Source organism: Xenopus laevis, chromosome 9_10S (genome assembly GCF_017654675.1).
Source record: "Xenopus laevis strain J_2021 chromosome 9_10S, Xenopus_laevis_v10.1, whole genome shotgun sequence".
NCBI classification, from domain to species: Eukaryota; Metazoa; Chordata; class Amphibia; order Anura; family Pipidae; genus Xenopus; species Xenopus laevis.
In genome coordinates this window covers 31,221,112-31,239,412 of record NC_054388.1, presented here as the reverse complement: position 1 = coordinate 31,239,412, position 18,301 = coordinate 31,221,112, and the positions used below count along the sequence as shown (strand labels likewise).

Below are 18,301 nucleotides of genomic sequence, written 5' to 3'. Positions count from 1 at the left end.
CTATAATGTCCTCTAATGTACTTGTAAAGTGTAATCATGTCCCCTCGCAAGCGCCTTTTTTCCAGAGAAAACAACCCCAACCTTGACAGTCTACCCTCATAATTTAAGTCTTCCGTCCCTCTAATCAATTTAGTTGCACGTCTCTGCACTCTCTCCAGCTCATTTATATCCCTCTTAAGGACTGGAGTCCAAAACTGAACTGCATACTCCAGATGAGGCCTTACCAGGGACCTATAAAGAGGCATAATTATGTTTTCATCCCTTGAGTTAATGCCCTTTTTTATGCAAGACAGAACTTTATTTGCTTTAGTAGCCACAGAATGACACTGCCCAGAATTAGACAACGTGTTATCTACAAAGACCCCTAGATCATTCTCATTTAAGGAAACTCCCAACACAGTGCCATTTAGTGTATAACTTGCATTTATATTATTTTTGCCAAAGTGCATAACCTTGCATTTATCAACATTGAACCTCATTTTCCAGTTTGCTGCCCAGTTTTCCAGTTTAGACAAATCACTCTGCAAAGTGGCAGCATCCTGCATGGAACCTATAGTTCTGCACAATTTAGTATCATCTGCAAAAATAGAAACAGTACTTTCAATGCCCACCTCCAGGTCATTAATAAACAAGTTGAAAATCAAGGGACCTAGTACAGAGCCCTGCGGTACTCCACTAACAACACTGGTCCAATTAGAAAATGTTCCATTTACCACCACTCTTTGTAGTCTATCTTTTAGCCAGTTCTCTATCCAGGTACAAATACTATGTTCCAGGCCAACATTCCTTAATTTAACTAGTAACCTTTTGTGTGGCACTGTATCAAATGCTTTAGCAAAGTCTAAGTAAATCACATCCACTGCCAGTGATTATAATCATTTACCTGAGACCCCAGGCTGGTACTGTTGTTCACCAAAAACTGCACCAACCCGGGATACTTTGGTAGCAGCACCACACTGCAATCATCTTCCTGCTCTTGGGCTCTGCACAATAGAGTAAAAGGTGGAATAAGCGCAGCGGAGCTTGTGAGCGCCATCTTCCAGATCGCCAGTCTTCATCTGTAAGAGAGAGCTGCATTGGCGCATGTTGGAAGAGTCTTCCGATTCGTAATGACTGCGCATGCATGAAATATGCTGGAAATTGCTGAAGAGGACCCAAAGAAATCCGAATTATCAGAAGATGGCGCCCATGAGCTCTATGCACTGGGAACTGGCTCCTGTGCAGCCAAACAGAATGCAGGTAATGGAAGGGAGCCATTTAACATAGGTCCTCGGAAAGAACCGTCCCTCTAGTGGATAGGAAATAGATTATTTACTGGCAGTGAACTAGTTGCTATCCCTAGAAAGGACCTAAACCCCTTTAGCGGTGAGGTACAAGAAATGGATAGGAAATAGTCCAATCTATAAAGGCTCAGTGTAACTCAAGAAGTCGCAATGGGACATGGATTTTAGTGCTATTGGTACTATTTTCATATGTACCAAGGAGCTGATATCTTTTGTCCTTCACTTTGTTCTACTGTTAGGCTGTTGAGGGGGGAAAGGGAGGGGTGATATCACTCCAACTTGCAGTGCAGCTGTAAATAGTGACTGAAGTTTATCAGAGCATCAGAGAGGGCTCTTGGAAACTTACAATATAGCCCCATGTCAGAGTTCAAAATTAAATATGAAAACTTTTAAAATTACTAGTTAATATGTTGCAGAGATACACTTATACTGGCAAAGTTTGTGCGTCTAAAATTAAGAGTTTTAATTGCTCCCTTATAGAGTTGTTTCTGCAACATAATCTCAAAGGAGACCATGTTATAATCACTATTCCCTAGTCTTGCTGATAAAGAAAACTAGCCTTCTCAAAAGACCCTCAGCCAAACTTGGGCAAATGAATCAAATACAAGAAAATCTAAATTACACTCATACTGCTTTGGATATTGACCATGCTCCCTTAGCAACAACTTGCACCTCACTCCAGAGCCTTTAAGGGAGCAGGTAGTAGACAACCCTTGCTACCCAGGAATTCTGTCTCTTTAGGAACAAATTCCCTAATAATTGAGAGGCAACTGTTAGTCCAAACACAGTTGCTACCCTTTCTCTCAGAGCAAAAAGACGCCAACACTTATGGCTAAACTCCATAGGAGCTTTTGTCAGACAGAACACATTCTACAAGTCAGATCTAGTCTCATGGGTCTACATTTGCCATCTGATGTGACAAATCTGTTAGAAGGGAACACTGTGAGCTGCATCGGCATCCAAAAAGATAGAATCTTATGGTGTTGAAAAGACTTTTTCCTCATTGAAATACATTGACTGTTGGATGTATAGGCAAAATCCCATCAGCCTTTATCTGATCTAAAATGCATAACAGATGCGGGGATCAGATTTTGTACAGAATCTTTCTCTGTGATAAAATCTAAGCCATAATATCTGATCAAAATGACCTGTGGAGTTTAGCCCTTAACACCACCTATTAACAACTTAATCAGTCCTCACACCAGAGCAGACCCTTATTTTCACAGCCCTCTTTGCTGCTTCATAAATGGATTCTGGGAGGGATTTATCCTTCCTTCTTTGATTTTCCAAGTAATCATTCTACATAAAGTGTCAAAACTCAAACTAGATTACAGTGTACACAGTTTCATAATGAAACCATGAATTTGCACAGTTTGGCATTTTAGATAAATATAAAATATCACATCAGACATAGAATGACACGAGGTACATCTATGGCTGTTTATGTCATTTACTATCCCTGTTGGCTACTTTATTGTGGCAAAACTAATACAACTGAAAAGAATGTTTCAAGTACGGTTGCTCTGTATCCAGAAGTAGCTAAAAAAACCTGATAATTGAAGCAAGATATTGAACATCTGAGTTGCTATCAGACTTATTATGCTTAAAACTGTTAAGTGAATATAACATTTTGTATATATATCATGTAATGAACATCTTTATTATTTCAGTTGAATACCGAGTGGTGTAGAAAAAATATTTAATTTATTTAAATGTGTGGTAGTTCATTTTGTTGATTCATTGCATCACTAAGCACATGGCTTTAAATTTACCAGGCACACAGAATGGATATCAGGGTGCAGATACATGGGTGTTTAAGGATTTATACTAGCGTTAACATGTCAGCAGAGACAATTGAGAGAAAAAAATGTATATATATGACCAGGGCAACATAAAGTTTAGCACTCCACCCCCAGGACGAGCAACTCCCCCAGATAACACCCCATCCCCCAAAAACACACTAGGACACAGTTTTGGGATAAAAAGGCAGCAGAGCACTTTATTAAACATAACACATAATATATACACAGTATACATTAAAACTGAACCACAATGTCATAACATATCCATGTATAACAGTTTGACTCATACCAAGTTTTAACCCAATTTTTTGGGCTTCCCCTGAAACTTCCCCACTTACCTTGACCGCCAGGTCCCCACCCAGCTATCCCTGCCACAAGCACACCCACTTGACCCCCTAATTGTGTTGTGACCCACCACCAATCAAACCCAAGGCCTTTTCCATCCCTTGCTCAAGTTAAACTGATCTAAACCAAGTTAAGGCAAATGGAGGCTATCCTGTATTTAAAGGACATGTGAAGCCTAAATTTTCCTACCATGTATATAAGTTGGGCATTTCTTCCCAACCCAAGCCAAGTCATTTGTACAGCATATATCATTCCATTTTCCAGCACCATCACATTTTCCTAAAACAAATAGCAGCTTTCACCCAGCGGCCATTTTCCCTGTGACACCTCATCAGTAACATTAACATCTGCAAACAGGACATGTATGCTGTAAAGTTCATGCAATGCAGAATGCAGGTTTACACAGGCACAACATACTTTGATAAAAAGTTCTGTAGGAGTTGTGCACTGTAATGGTTAAGCAGAGCTCAGGAGAGGTGGTTTGGAGAATAAAAAATAGGATCGGACAGCTAGAGCAGAGTTTCTATGGGAACCAGCAATGCTATCTCTTCTGACTAGAATATGTGTTTAGTAATCTGAGCTGAGAAGAACTGAGCATGCCCATAAGTCAAAATTCAAAGCAGATTCCTGAGGGAGGGGACAGAGTGGGTTAGAGGAGGAGAAGGAATCCTAAGTGATTAAGGGGATGCAGCAGCCTTACTGTTAACCTTTTAACCAGAGTGGCAGGTATCTAAAGATTTCAAAGAGGCTGTTCACTGATTAATTTTTTGTGGGGGGTTTACTTGTCCTTTAAAGGAGAACTAAACCCCCCACAGCCAAAAGTCCCCACTGGCCCCCCCTGCCTCCCCCTGCTCAGTGTTACCCCAGAATTGTGTCACCTGTAGAAATACTGACCGCACATACAGTGCCAGTGGCGCTCACGGGTGCCAACCGTGCCATCTTCAGCACTTCGGGATTCTCTATGGGGGACACAATTCTGGCGTAACACTGAGCATTGGGAGGCAGGGAGGGGGGCCACTGGAGGGGGGCCAGTGTGGACTTTTGGCTGTGGGGGCTTTAGTTCTCCTTTAAAGTAATGGAAAAGAGTAGGGTAGCGTTACCAAGGTCATGGCGCCATTTCTGCATAGTCATATGCGTTGAGCATTAGAGGAGTGGTAAACCGGTTATTAAGGACCAGTCAATTTAAACTGGCAACCAGTCCACCATCACCACATCTGGAAGTATAAGCCTGACTATGTTTAGATCCACCAACCCCATATTGTTGTGTCTGGCATGAATAACTAGGATATTAACCTGCCTCCCAGCCCTCATACACTATAGCAAGGAGGGCCTCAATCCTGGCCACTTCATACCTCTGGATCCAAACCACTTGATTACCACTCTGTCCTCTAGAAAGCCCAGCTGCATTCCATGTTTCTTAACTTCGGCTCTCCTTCGAGCTCATTAGATGAACAAGTAACCAATAAGCAACACCACCACCTTGGATCCTGCCAAAATAACCAGCATAAACTTGTAGTACATGCTACCGGACATCACTAACATTGCCAATTGTTTTGTTATATAGGTTTTATCAGACATAAATACAGGAGAGAACAAAACAGCAATAACATATACTGTACACAGTGGAACAATAAAAATTCCCGCTCCCCATGTTTACTTGTGTACCCTACTGAGACCCGCTTTAGAATAAAGCAGGACAAACTTAACTGTGGAATCTATTTGACTCCTATCTCCCGATCTTATGCTACCTGTCATAATCCAACCTCAGTCTGGCTGCTTCTGTCGCCACTCCGATCTGGAAAGAATGTGTGTCCAACTCAACCAGGCTTACCCCTATTTCTTTTAGAATACTGGTGAATAAAACTTAAAAATACAGCTTCCACTTGCGTGCAGGCACAAGCAGTGGAGGTTGGCCTGAAAATGCCTACATTCTTGTTTTCTGGCTGGAAAATAATCCATAGGGGTTACCTATCCCCACATTGTAGACATCTCATAAATCCCAACATCAACTCAGATTCTCTAAAATGTGTGACAACACAAGTAGATTTGTTCCACTGGCTATGGGATTGTCCACATATTGAAAATTTCTTGATTGAAATTAGAGATTGGGCAATATTTAATACTTCCAGAGTCAATCAACATTTTGTAGAGAGAATAAACTACAGATACACAACAACTTCCGCACCACTACATGTTATGAGAGCACAATAGTACTGCAGGACCTCCTATCCAACTACCTGTGGACTAAAAGGGGGTGCAGCATGAGGAATCTGGATCCAGGTCCCTGTTTTCTTACTTTCCTACTCTTCTATTTCCTACTGACTTTTTTCAAACACCTTCGGGCAAATTCACTAAAGGGCGAATTTTTAGGTCAATAGGACGGGTAAATGTAAGTCATATATATGTCTTTATTACAGATGTTGGTGCAAATGTTTGAACTGGCCACTTATTAAAAATGTTCTAGGAAGTAAAATAAAGACAAAAAAATCCTTTATTGTCCTAGACATGAGCCCACCCTAAAAAATGTGGCATGGTAAAACAACGGTTAAAACAAAGAATTTTAATAGCTACAACTTTTAAAGGCAATCCCGCTTTAAAACATGAAAAACCACCATCGTTTTTTTATCATTTTACTTTTCGACATACAGGATATGATGTCACTGACATAAGATTGAGGAGGATGTAGCTTCATCTTCAGTTCGACAGGTCTAAAGTGCGAATGAAACTCAGACGAAAGAGGCAACGTTCTATAAAATTCACACTTCGTCCTTTAGTAAATCTGCCACCTTGTGTTTACCTGTTATACAGTTCAATTTATATTTTAAGTTATATATGAACATTCGGTAGCGCAGCATGCAGGAAACGTTATACCCTTGAAATTGCATTGAAAGACCAATGTAATTTGCATTTTTCAATGTATTCTGACGTTTATGCAAAGTATACTAACCATTAACCTGTTCCTAACTGTGCTTCAAAAAAAAGTATTTGGAAAAAAATATCTTACCACAGATGTCAAACTAACCGGCCTGTTTATATGGGGGGTCCTTTTTCCAATAAAGGCACCAGATAACAATTCACAAATCTTGGGCACAATGCCAGACATGAAAGAATCATGTTAAATCTATAAGTAAAGTAGTCTGGTAACCACAGTGCTAAGCTCCATTATTATACATTGAGTCAACCTGACAAGTATACTTAAACTACACTAAAACCAATTTAATTGGGTCTTTTAAAAGGCAGCTTTATTAACTAGTTCCTCCTCCTGTAAAATGAAAAAAGAAGTGGTTGAAACCCTTGGGTTTTCCCCTGTTTCCATCAACCAATTTACCTGACTCAGATGTCATGAGTCCCTCACTCCTGCTTCATATTTAGTTTGTGTGTCTGATTTCATTTTGCATGCTTATTTGGCCTTGTTCTTAAAGGAGAATTAAACCCACTATAAACTAACCCAAAGTCATAAAGATCCCCTTTTCCCCAATACCTCAGGACCAATGAAGATCTACAGTGGACCATCATGTTTGGTGATTGTCATTCTTTAAGCGCCTCCAGAACTTTACACATCACATTCACACAGTTCAACACATTGGAGGGGGTCTATACTTATGCTTATTACTAGTCCAAACCATACCACTATTTGAATTGCCTGATGTGAGTCAGTAATTGCCATTTGAATAGATGTGCATGAATAGAGGCTTCTTTCTTTCAGAGCAGGAAGCTGAGAGTTGATGCTGATAGGACAGGCAGGTTTTCTGGCAGTGAGCAGGCAGTGCCATGCAAAGACACACAGCCTGTAGATCAGAAGATGCATCCAGTTAGTAACAATATGTTGAGGCACAAACTGTTGCACTGGGTGTGTGCGGCTGGGATGCTGTTACTGGTGATGCTGAAGTTGGGCTTTGCTGGGGATTCCTGCAGCTGGAAAGGAAGGTAAGATCTCTCCTCTACACCCACTATGTATTTCCATATATTAACCTACACTTTCTCAGTACTAGGTTTAATGCTACACATTTCAGTAACTGTAGCTTATAGAGTAAGAGCATGCAATGAGTTTTGCCTTCTGCTTATGTCATCACAAATACTTCCATAATTGGTCAGCTTTAAAATCCTGAACCATTTCAGAGGACATTTCCTGCTACAGAAAATACCAGAAACCAGGTTATTAGACATTTAGCAATGCCACATCTCAGTATGTTTGTCTCTATGTGTGAGCATGTGTAGAGGCTTGTATGTGTTTATTATAAAAGAGGAAGCAGGACCAGGCAGGAGTATCTACAAAAGTGTGTTTAATGAAATGACACGTATCACGTTAACACAAATCCTTTAGCAAGTGTTGTGTAGTAGAGAGAGAGAGAAGAGAGAGAGAGAGAGAGAGAGAGAGAGAGAAGAGAGAGAGAGAGAGAGAGAGAGAAGAGAGAGAGAGAGAGAGAGAGAGAGAAGAGAGAGAGAGAGAGAGAGAGAGAGAAGAGAGAGAGAGAGAGAGAGAGAGACGAAGTTTTGGCAAGTGGCTACAAAAGGACCAGAATTATTGCTGGAATCAACTCTCTTTTGCAATTGGTCATTAAATCCAGATATTTGGTGGCACCACATGAACTGATGTGCTATTTGCCTTCTGGGAAAAGTTGTGATGATGAACCATGTCTGTCATTACCTTAGTCATAGGGGTAAATTTATCAAAGAGTGAAGTTCCGCCACTAGAGTGAAATTCCGCAGCTCTCAATTCATTTCTATGGGATTTTTAAAGGTGTATTTATCAATGGGTGAAAGTGAAAGTTCACCCTTTGATAAATACGCCTATTAAAAACCCCATAGAAATGAATGGAGAGTGGCGGAATTTCACTCTAGTGGCGGAACTTCACTATTAACTTCACTCTTTGATAAATATACCCCATAGATCCACATTTGTATCAGAAAATTATGATAGATAGATGATAGAGAGAGAGAGAGGAGAGAGATGATAGATAGATAGATAGATAGATAGATAGATAGATGAGAGAGAAGAGAGAGAGAGAGAGAGAGAGAGAGAGAGAGAGAGAGAGAGAGAGAGAGAGAGAGAGAGATGATAGATATAGAGATGATAGATATAGAGAGATGATAGATATAGAGAGATGATAGATATAGAGAGATAAATAGAGAGAGAGATAGATAGATAGATGATAGAGAGAGAGAGAGTGAGAGAGAGAGATGATAGATATAGGAGAGATGATAGAGATAATGAGAGAAGATAGAATAGATGAGATAGATAGATAGATAGATAGATGATAGAGAGAGAGAGAGAGAGAGAGAGAGAGAGAGAGAGAGTAAGATAGATATAGAGAGATGATAGATAGAGAGATAAATAGAGAGAGAGATAGATAGATGATAAGAGAGAGTGAGATATAGACAGAGAGAAGAGATGATAGATGATAGATAGATGATAGAGAGAGTGAGATATATACAGATAGAGAGAGAGAGAGAGAGAGAGAGAGAGAGAGAGAGAGAGAGAGAGAGAGAGAGATGATAGATGGATAGATAGATGACAGATAGATAGATACAGACATGTAGAGGTTTGTGAAGATTCTTATTCATTCATGGTATATCTTTAATAATATGTTAAATCAACTGGACAACTCAGATGACGGTGAAACGTCTTCAAGAAAAACACAGCAAGTCCTTACTTATTTCTACAGATATAGATATAGCTAAATAACATGACTCCTTTTCTCCTGTTGGTGCTACTGTTGTTATCGCTTTGTTTATTAATATGGTGTATGTGTCTTTTTCAGTGGTTTGATACGAAATCCACATTCCCGTGCTGTGGAACAGATTCATCTCCGTTGCACACAGGGTTCCTTATTATGGATGTACCCAACCCGAGCCTTACGTGTTATTCTGGAACCCAACCTAGCCAATGGCAAGTACACCACTGCCTGCATTAAGCCATCTTCCTCCTTCCATGGGGCCGACATCTACATTGAGGAGGGTGGCAAGATGCACCTGCTTGTGAATGAGGCCCATGGCACGCAGCATCTCCGTTGCTTTGGCATGGATACAACACACAGAGTAACCATCTTTTTGATGGCTCATTTGGCGATGTCTCCAAATGAGCCGATCTCTATCCGATATGCCCACATTGAGGTGGGCGATATTGGGCTGATCCGATCATGGGCCCTAGGGCTCAATGATCGGATTAGAAAGAAGGCAACACGGCTGCGATCCGACGGGATTTTTTACCCTACCCAATCATCATTATATCGATCGGGGACACCCATTGGATGGCCCCACACGGACCAATAAGCTGCTGGCTCGGTCTGTCGGCAGCTTTTATCGGCCCGTGTATGGGGGCCTTTAGTGATGTAATAACCCCACCCTAGCGTCATAACTCCACCTACTTCAATGTGTCTGCCTCACGTCACCACTGCTCCACCCCCAATGCTATAAAGTATAATATAGCAAAATGGAATATATTTAAAGTAACATGGTGGGATGGGGTGAGCAAATATGTCTGAAAGTTAAGTGGCTGCCTTCCATCGAACATATTAATGTACCTTCTTAAGGAGACCAAAAAGCACATCTGTATGAATTGTTCTCTCGTGGGCCTCATCCAACATGATTATGGCATACTGTGTCAGGTCAGGGTCTATAAGGCATTCTCTCAGGAGCATACCGTCAGTCATGTACTTTATGACTGTCTCGGGGCTTGTACAATCCTCAAATCGAATAGTGTATCCAACCTAGACCAGAAATAGAAAATAAGTTTATCATAGTATGATACTGCTTTGTAAACAAGGTATTCTTTTTACATCTGTCCTAAATATCATGAGCATCAATGAACAGAGTAAAAAAGGAGCAATAACATTTAACAAATTTAAACTTTTAAAGTTAGCTTAAAAGGGTGTTTAGTCCACTAGTAATAATACAAAAGTCCAAGATGTGTTTTTAGGCAAGCATGTTTAAAACTAGCCTGCTTTTGCATGAACACTTTGTTTCTCTGGGTGCTACAGGTGGTTCAACATTAATAGAACCTTTCAAGATATTGTGGGCTATGTGGGTTTTTAAATTACATCCCCTAGAGATCATTGAAAGAAACAATAAAAGGAGAATGTTTGGTCAATCCAGCTGTGGGTACTTCAGTTTCCTCCCACAGGACAAAAAGCAGGGCCTTTACTTAACTGGAAATTAAATTGAAGCTAAATTTGGCTTTAAGCTTCAATAGACCTGGGATAAAACATTAACCTAAACAATTATTTAACTGTTGTTAAGGTCCAGTACGATGCAGAACAGGTTAATGGACAGGGCTAGAAGTTATATAACAAATCACAAAAATTCCTGATGTTGATCTGTATAGTATTGTGAAATACTAATACTGGCATGGTGTTATGATGAACAAGGCAGGGCCGTATTTATATATATATATATATAGGCTCCCGAGGGCCTGTGCCTAGGGCAACACAATTTTGGGGGTGGCCTTCGAAGTGCCTATTCTGTTTTGTTAAACCGTTTCCATAGAAAATACAGTGACTGAGCTGAAGGGTAGGGGGTCCGATTAGGACTGCGGAAGTGACATCATGCCCACAACGCGTGGACGTCACTTCCACTGAATACGTCGCGTGACGTCAGCGTGGACGTCATAGGGGTGTGTTTAGGTCCGATGCCTAGGGCACAAGGTTCCATAGACTAATAGTTTTTAAAGATATAATGGTTATGGGTTACATAGGTTGCAACCATAGTCCAAAAACACATTTAGTTTTATCAAGAGCCAATTAAGTTCCCAGACTAATGTCAGCATGTACATAAGATCTCCTCTATTCACAATATATACACAAGAAGGAAAACAGTGAGTTTCCTTAAGTTTACCTCTTGTCCTAAACAACAGCCATATTCTTCAGACACTCTCTTAGCAACAGACATTGCAGCGACTCTTCTGGGCTGGGTGCAGCCTATTTTCCCTCTGGTCGTGTAACCAGCTTCTGCCAAATACTGAGTGATTTGGGTTGTTTTTCCTGAGCCAGTTTCCCCAATAACAATGAGGATCTGGTTGTCATGCACAGCCTAGAGGATAAAACAAAGGTCAACGTGAATGTCACTTGGAGCAAATGTATCCCTTCCTTGCTTCTCTTCTGTTCCTCCGATCAGTAGATGGGCTGTCATGGGAGTTAAAACATTTTAAGTAAATCTGACTAGGAAACATTTTTGTTGTTGTTTAGTTGACCATGCAACTTTATGCGAATAACTTTTCTCCTGCCATTCCTTCAAAAGATCCAGCTTTGTTTTTAGTTATGACTTTACCTGCACAAGCTGCTCCTTCAGCTTGTAAATGGGGAGACTTTCCCTCTGTTCCAAAATTGACATCTGGGTCTTTTTTCCATAGGATGCTTTGTTGCCACCAAAAGCATGCTTCTTCCATTCCGGAATATCATTTGGCATCATTCCAATTCCCCTCATATTAGCAGCAATTTGTCTTCCATCAACTGTAATGCAAAGAAATCTATAAGAAGATATTTTCATGAAAACGTATGTGTCTTAACCAATAGGTAATGTTTAGTCACGGGAAAAGGTAACTAAACTGGAGCACGTAATATTACAATATTTCCTGTCAATCACATTTTCCAGGGACATATTTCCAGCTATGGTCTCTTTAAATGTTTTGCAGACCATCTGCACAAAAGACTTATAAGCAGTTATTTGTGACATTAATGAAAAACAAAAGCTTTAAACTAAAGTGTATGGAAGTGAGCTCACTCTCAAGAGCACTCTGGGGGGGCGAGGGGTCTAGTAGATGGTGGAGCGGACGGATAGGAAGCAAAGGAAGGTTATAGTAATAGAGGATTCAGTTGTTAAAAATGTGGATAGGCTATATGCTGGAGCGACAGATTATTATGAGGATCTGGGGAAAACCCAGCAGATATGGTACACAATGATGCCAATAACAAAGTTAAAGGAAAGTAGGAAGTCGTTAAGAATGATTTCAGAAAACTAGGTGGAATGCTTATGGCGAGGTTTGAGGGTATTTATCTCAAATATTTCCCTTGCTCTGTGCAACATTGAGGCGGCCCTGGGAAATTAGATGTAGGGAGGAAGGCTTTGTGTTTGCTGCTAAATTGACTTCTATTAGCTGACATTATAAACATTATAAATGTACAACATGGAACAATTGTCTGCCCAACTCCACGTCTCTCACTTGAACTTGACAAATGTGGGGGTCATTTACGACTACAAGGGCTGTGAGCAACGTGGGTTTTTTCCCCACTATGCAGTGTTTTTCCCAGAATTTCAGTATTGTTGCGATCGCATTGCACCTGATGCAATTGTCACCAATGCATCAAAATTACCACAATTGCACTCGCAGCACAAAGCAAATGACAAAATTACTCTAATAGTTTTCCACGTCCAGTTGCCGTCATTTCCAGTGTTTATCACATAAATGACGCATGCAATGCACATATTGATGCAGGGTGTTGAGGGAACCCTTCAGCTACTACCTACAGTCAATAGGAGCAACATCATTTGATTAGGAACAGAAGGAAGGAAGGGTTAAGAGGTGCTTAGCGCAACTATACGCCAGTGCAAAGGGCAAATTTAGATGCAAGACCTTTTACCAAATAGGGTTTTATGCGTAACTGACTTCAGAGAAAATATAAATGAATGCAACTGTAGTTGTGGTTGCAAATCCCCCTAAGATGTTACAAATAAGCATTCCAATCTGGAAAAAGCATCTTGATCAGAGAATGCGTTCACTTTAAAGGAAAACTATACCCCCCAAACAATGTAGGTCTCTATTAAAAGATACTGAGTAAAACAGCTCATGTGTAAAACACTGCTTCATGTAAATGAACCATTATCATAATAATATACTTTTTTAGGAGCATGTGCCATTGGGTAATCATAAATAGAAAATTGCCATTTTAAAAAATAAGGGCCGCCCCCTGAGATCGTACGATTCACTGTGCACACATACAAACCACATGTAAGGTCACATGAGCCAATTAACAGACAGAGTTGTGCCTTTTGCTTCCTCACTTCTTCCTGTTACAGTTAGTGTTGTAGTATTTCTGGTCAGGTGATCTCTGAGGCAGCACAGATAGAGTCACGAAATGGTGGTTCAAGGCAAGAGATGTAAAAGGGCAATATTTATGTAAATATATATTCCAGTTTGGTAAGATTCTTTAATATGTCATTCAATTTGATATAAACTATCTGTTGCTTAAGTATTCATTTTGGGGGTATAGTTTTCCTTTAACATGTACATATAAAACACAATGAGTTTTGATGTATTCAACATATATTTGCACATTTATGGACAGAGGCATATTCCTTTTACAGTAGCAGGATTGAAAGCATCTGAATTGACAGCTATGAAATGCTCTAAATTGCTCCAGGTCCCACAACATTTGTTCTTCTTAAACAAACTGTACACAATGTCACATTTACAGTATATAACAAATATTTTACCCATCTTGCATGAAGAGTGAATATACAAATTGACATTCTTACCGTCAGGCAAAGGATCCACCCAATGTTTGTTCAATCCCATAGGTATAGAATCCATCTCTGCTTCCCGTTGAGCTTGCTTCACTTCTCGTCTCTCCTTTGCTAAAGCACTCTGCATCATAGCAGCTTGAGAGAGAGAGCCATCTGGATTCTTTAAAAAAAAAAAAAGTTATATGGTCAAATTCCGGCATTTCAGTTACTGACAACGTGACTAGCTGCTGTAGGTGTTCCAGAAGTCAGTAGTTTTTGAAGCTGCAGGAAACACCCTGACCCAGGTAGCAGCTCTTTGAGGGGGAACTACACTAAGGGCCATATAATACTTACCTTTACTATTTATATAGGACTCATGTCCATACTCTGTTTTGTGTGTCCTCTAAGAAACGGGGGTTCTTCTTCAACCAGCTCTATCTCAAGGTCCTCATCTGAGGAAAAAAAAAAAAACATGGTTTAATAACGTCAAATGGGCATCTATAGGTTTGCTGCTATTGGAGAGTATATAGTGGACACAGCAGTACTATGTAGAAATGACTGCTAGACAAACTGCAGATCAGAAATAATGGTACAAAACGGTAACCTTCACTATGTAAAAAATCAGAACAGTACCATCAAAAAAAATTGTGTTTTAAAACTGGTGTATTTGCTTCAGAAACACTACTATTGTTTTTTAAATAAGCTGCTGTGTAGCAATAGGGGCAGCCATTCAAAGGATAAAAGGCTCAGGTTACACAACAGATAGCAGATAAGTTGTGTAGAACATAATGGTGTTATCTGTTATCCACTATTTAACCTGTGCCTTTTTTTAATTCCCACTATTGCTACACAGCAGCTTGTTTATATGAACTATAGTAGTGTTTCCAAAGCAAACAGTTTTACCAGTGCAGTGCAATCGTACAAGCTATTTTTGTTACTTTAAAACACTAATTTTCTGGTGTTACTGCGCCTTTAATTTATTGGTGTCACGGATTACTTATTCTTTCCCAGTGCTGGGCAGTGGGTGCAGTTTACACGCTGCTTAAATATTCAGTGTAAAACTAATAACAATAATCAGACTGCATAGTGTAGAGCACAGGGATTTCCATTCAGCAGCCTTCCATCAGTTTCCAGAAGCCCCACAAACATTTTTTAAGGGAACACAGTTAAAAACAGAAAACAGAATAACATACCTTCCTCATCATCCACCTTAGGAAGAATCCCAGTCTCCTCATCAAAATCAGGGAATTCTTCTTTTGAGAGAACATTAGCTGCAATCATCTAAAGAAACACGAATGTCAGAAAGAAGGTGTGGAAACTAAAAACCAATGTCTGTATTATGAATTGTATTTTATTTTGACTAAATAGATCACCTGTTTGATCTCCCACTTTTCAAGATCTGAGATTTTTGTAAGGCGTTTTCTTTCTAAGGTATCATCTTCAACTTCTGGCGCATTTACTAAAGAAAGATGGGTTGGTCGGTCTGGGTTCCTCATGGACGCTTCTTCGTTACCGTCACCTATGAGATTTCTGCGTCTGTTGGGATTCAGGTCTTCACCAGTGTCTTGATTAACATCCTGAAACATGAGAACAAATTGGCTACTGTTGAGACATCAAAGAAGATTGTGCAATAGAAAACAATATAACTGGCGAGTGAGGCATTTGTTGATAGATCAGTTGAACAACACAAAAGTACACGGGACATGTGATCACTATTGAATGACACCCATTAGTGCTGTGCCAGTGCACCCAAATCTTATTGCAATGACACACAGAGCTATGTGCAGCCAGCTACTTGTAGCAGCTACAAAACAGACAATACTGATAAGTGATATTACACAGGTTTTAGCAGAGACCATTCTCAGTATGGTCTATGGCAGGGTATTTTCAAGTGTCAATAGTTCTGGCTGTGTGTCATAGCCCCACATTTACAATCGTTCCAGTCTTCCCCTATGGCAGGCTGCATCTTGCATGCTTCTCGACACGGAGACTCCACGGAAACAGCTTAGAGAACATGGGCCGGATGTTTCTAGCATGGACTTATAAGATATATATGTGTATAAGGAAAGTTAACCCAACAATACAATACCATTGGCAAAGAGTATTGGGTATCATTAGCCCCTGTAGCCATAAAACAATAACCAGGCATCAAATAATAAAGAAAAAAAAATTATTGGAGTACTTTAACCAATGCAATGCTTTGTTCTTCCAAAGTCACCACAGGAGGAAACTTCAAGAGAATTGTAGGTTTTACCGCCAGCGATTGCAGATATTTCCAATGGAGAGGCACTTTTGGGAGAGCAATCTAACTGTCGGCCATTGCCCTTAGTCCCACCTAAAGAGAATAGCTGCAGTTTCATAGAAAGCTTTTAGTGTGATCTGCCTGGATCATTGCTGTATACCTTATTAATTAGGAAATTTTCTCATGTTCGTCATGGAGGTCAAAGTTAAACAGACATTTAGCAATGTTTAGTATAAATGTTTTATTGTCCATAAAGCTCTCACCTTCATGCTGGGGCTGGTTTTACATCCAGTGAAGGAAAGCACCTTAATTTTTACTCTTTGTCCTTTGCTTACTACGTCCGCTACATTTGCAACACGTCCTTCCCTTCTCAGTTCCGATATGTGAACCAATCCTTCCCAACGTTTCCTATGTGACAGGAATGCAACATCATTTATGTGAAGGTGTTACATAACATAAATGGGTACAAATGTTTCTGCTGGAGTTTTGTGACTTTGCTAAGGAGACTTCCGTTTCCTTTCACACTCCAGAAACATTCTCAGACACCTACAGTTCATTTACATGCATAATAGGGAAAGTATATAAATAAAGGATGAAAATAGACTCCCAAGTGGAAAAGTCCAAAATCAACTTAAAGCTGTCAATTCATACCTAGATCTGCTTGTTTGGTAAGATCACTCAATGAGCGGATCTCTGCCTCAATATGATCATCTACATTCTGGGCCAAATCAAGTGGATTTGCTAGTTTGGCCCCTGGGCTTGATTATAATTAGCACCTATGCAGGACCGATGGGAGAGGAGCGCATCAGCGCACCAATGTAGTCCGCAGGATTTTCAAATCTGCTTAAAAGATCTCTGTACAATTGTGCCATACACAAGCAGATAAACTGCCTACTTGTTCTGAAGGAGTCAAAAATTGAGATGTAGTTGAAGTCCAATGGCACGGTTGCTTTTTAACCAACTGGCTGTCAGCTCATATAATCACACTACTTGACAAGTTTTTTCAACATTTTCTGCTCTTTCACTTTACAGGCATTTTCTAGGGATAACACATTAGCTTTCTTTCTTTTTTTAAATTCTGATTTATTTGAAGTTTCAGATCAAGCATAAGAAAACCAACAATCTGCATTACATTGTTTCAAAAGGGGCAACATTTCCTCTCTGAATGTAAAGAAAACAGAAAGTATGGATAAGATGAGTCCAATAGAAAAGGAAGAAAGAAAAGAGAAGAAAAGAAGAAATCTTCTAGCTATCACATATATCTCCCACACAGGATATCTTGTGAGCGGGTGTCACAGATCAGTCAATCTAGTTTCACTATACAAATAATATATAATAGTCTACTAATTTCTATATTCCCTAGAAATTACTAACAGCATTATGTGCATAATAATCCTGGAACACCTAATTTGTCAATGGCCTCGGGTCAACCCATCCCGGATTTCCTTAGTCTGTCTCCCCACAAGTATAAGGCCCAGCCAGAAAATATATCTAGTCCTTTATAAACCTTCATTGCCACATTAACCTAAGCCTGCATCAACATTTTATATTTGTCTGCTTCTTTAAGCTGTGTCCAATAACACCATTTCTGATTATATTGCTCTCTCTCTTCTGTGGTTGATGTCTTATAACTCTCAAATCTCTCAATTTCTGTAATCTTTCGTATCCAATCCACCATTTTAGGAGATGTGCGCTGTTTCCATTTTACGGTAATAAGCAATTTAGCTGTATCCAGCAAAATTAGTATAACAGACTTGCGATATGTCTGAATTGAGTTGGGTGTATGGTGGAGAAGTAATTCTAAGGGAGCATTTGGAATTTCTACATCTGTGATCTCTTTAATGATTTCCCTTATCTGAGACCAGTAGTCCGTTAGTCCTGGGCATCCCCAGAAGATGTGCACATTAGCTTTCTTAATAAACTCAAATACTGTATAATCCTTTTATGCAAACAGAAAAACACAGTATTAAATGTAATACAAAAAAAGAAAAACATTTTTCTATAATATAGGTAGACCCTCAATGGCACTAAGTAAACCCAGCAAGATTTCCTCTAATGGGCAAGCACAATAGCCAAATTAATCTTAATATAAGGAGATCCCAACACAGCTCTTAGAGTGTCTTTCCACCAGTCAGTGCAGTTTTCTCAAAACAGGAGCACCAGACCACGGAAAATATTAGCAAATCCATTTT

General features: G+C 39.8%; 1 long non-coding RNA gene and 1 pseudogene across 1 annotated transcript; one reads left to right on the top strand and one right to left on the bottom strand.

Annotated features, from left to right (window-relative positions):
• Positions 1-4,981: 4,981 nt before the first annotated feature.
• The window catches only part of LOC121398842, a 28,844-nt pseudogene continuing 15,524 nt past the window's right edge, over positions 4,982-18,301 (bottom strand).
• Positions 7,217-10,998, top strand: LOC121398850. The gene is made up of 2 exons (XR_005964547.1): positions 7,217-7,357; positions 9,193-10,998. It is a non-coding gene; the product is annotated as an uncharacterized LOC121398850 (long non-coding RNA).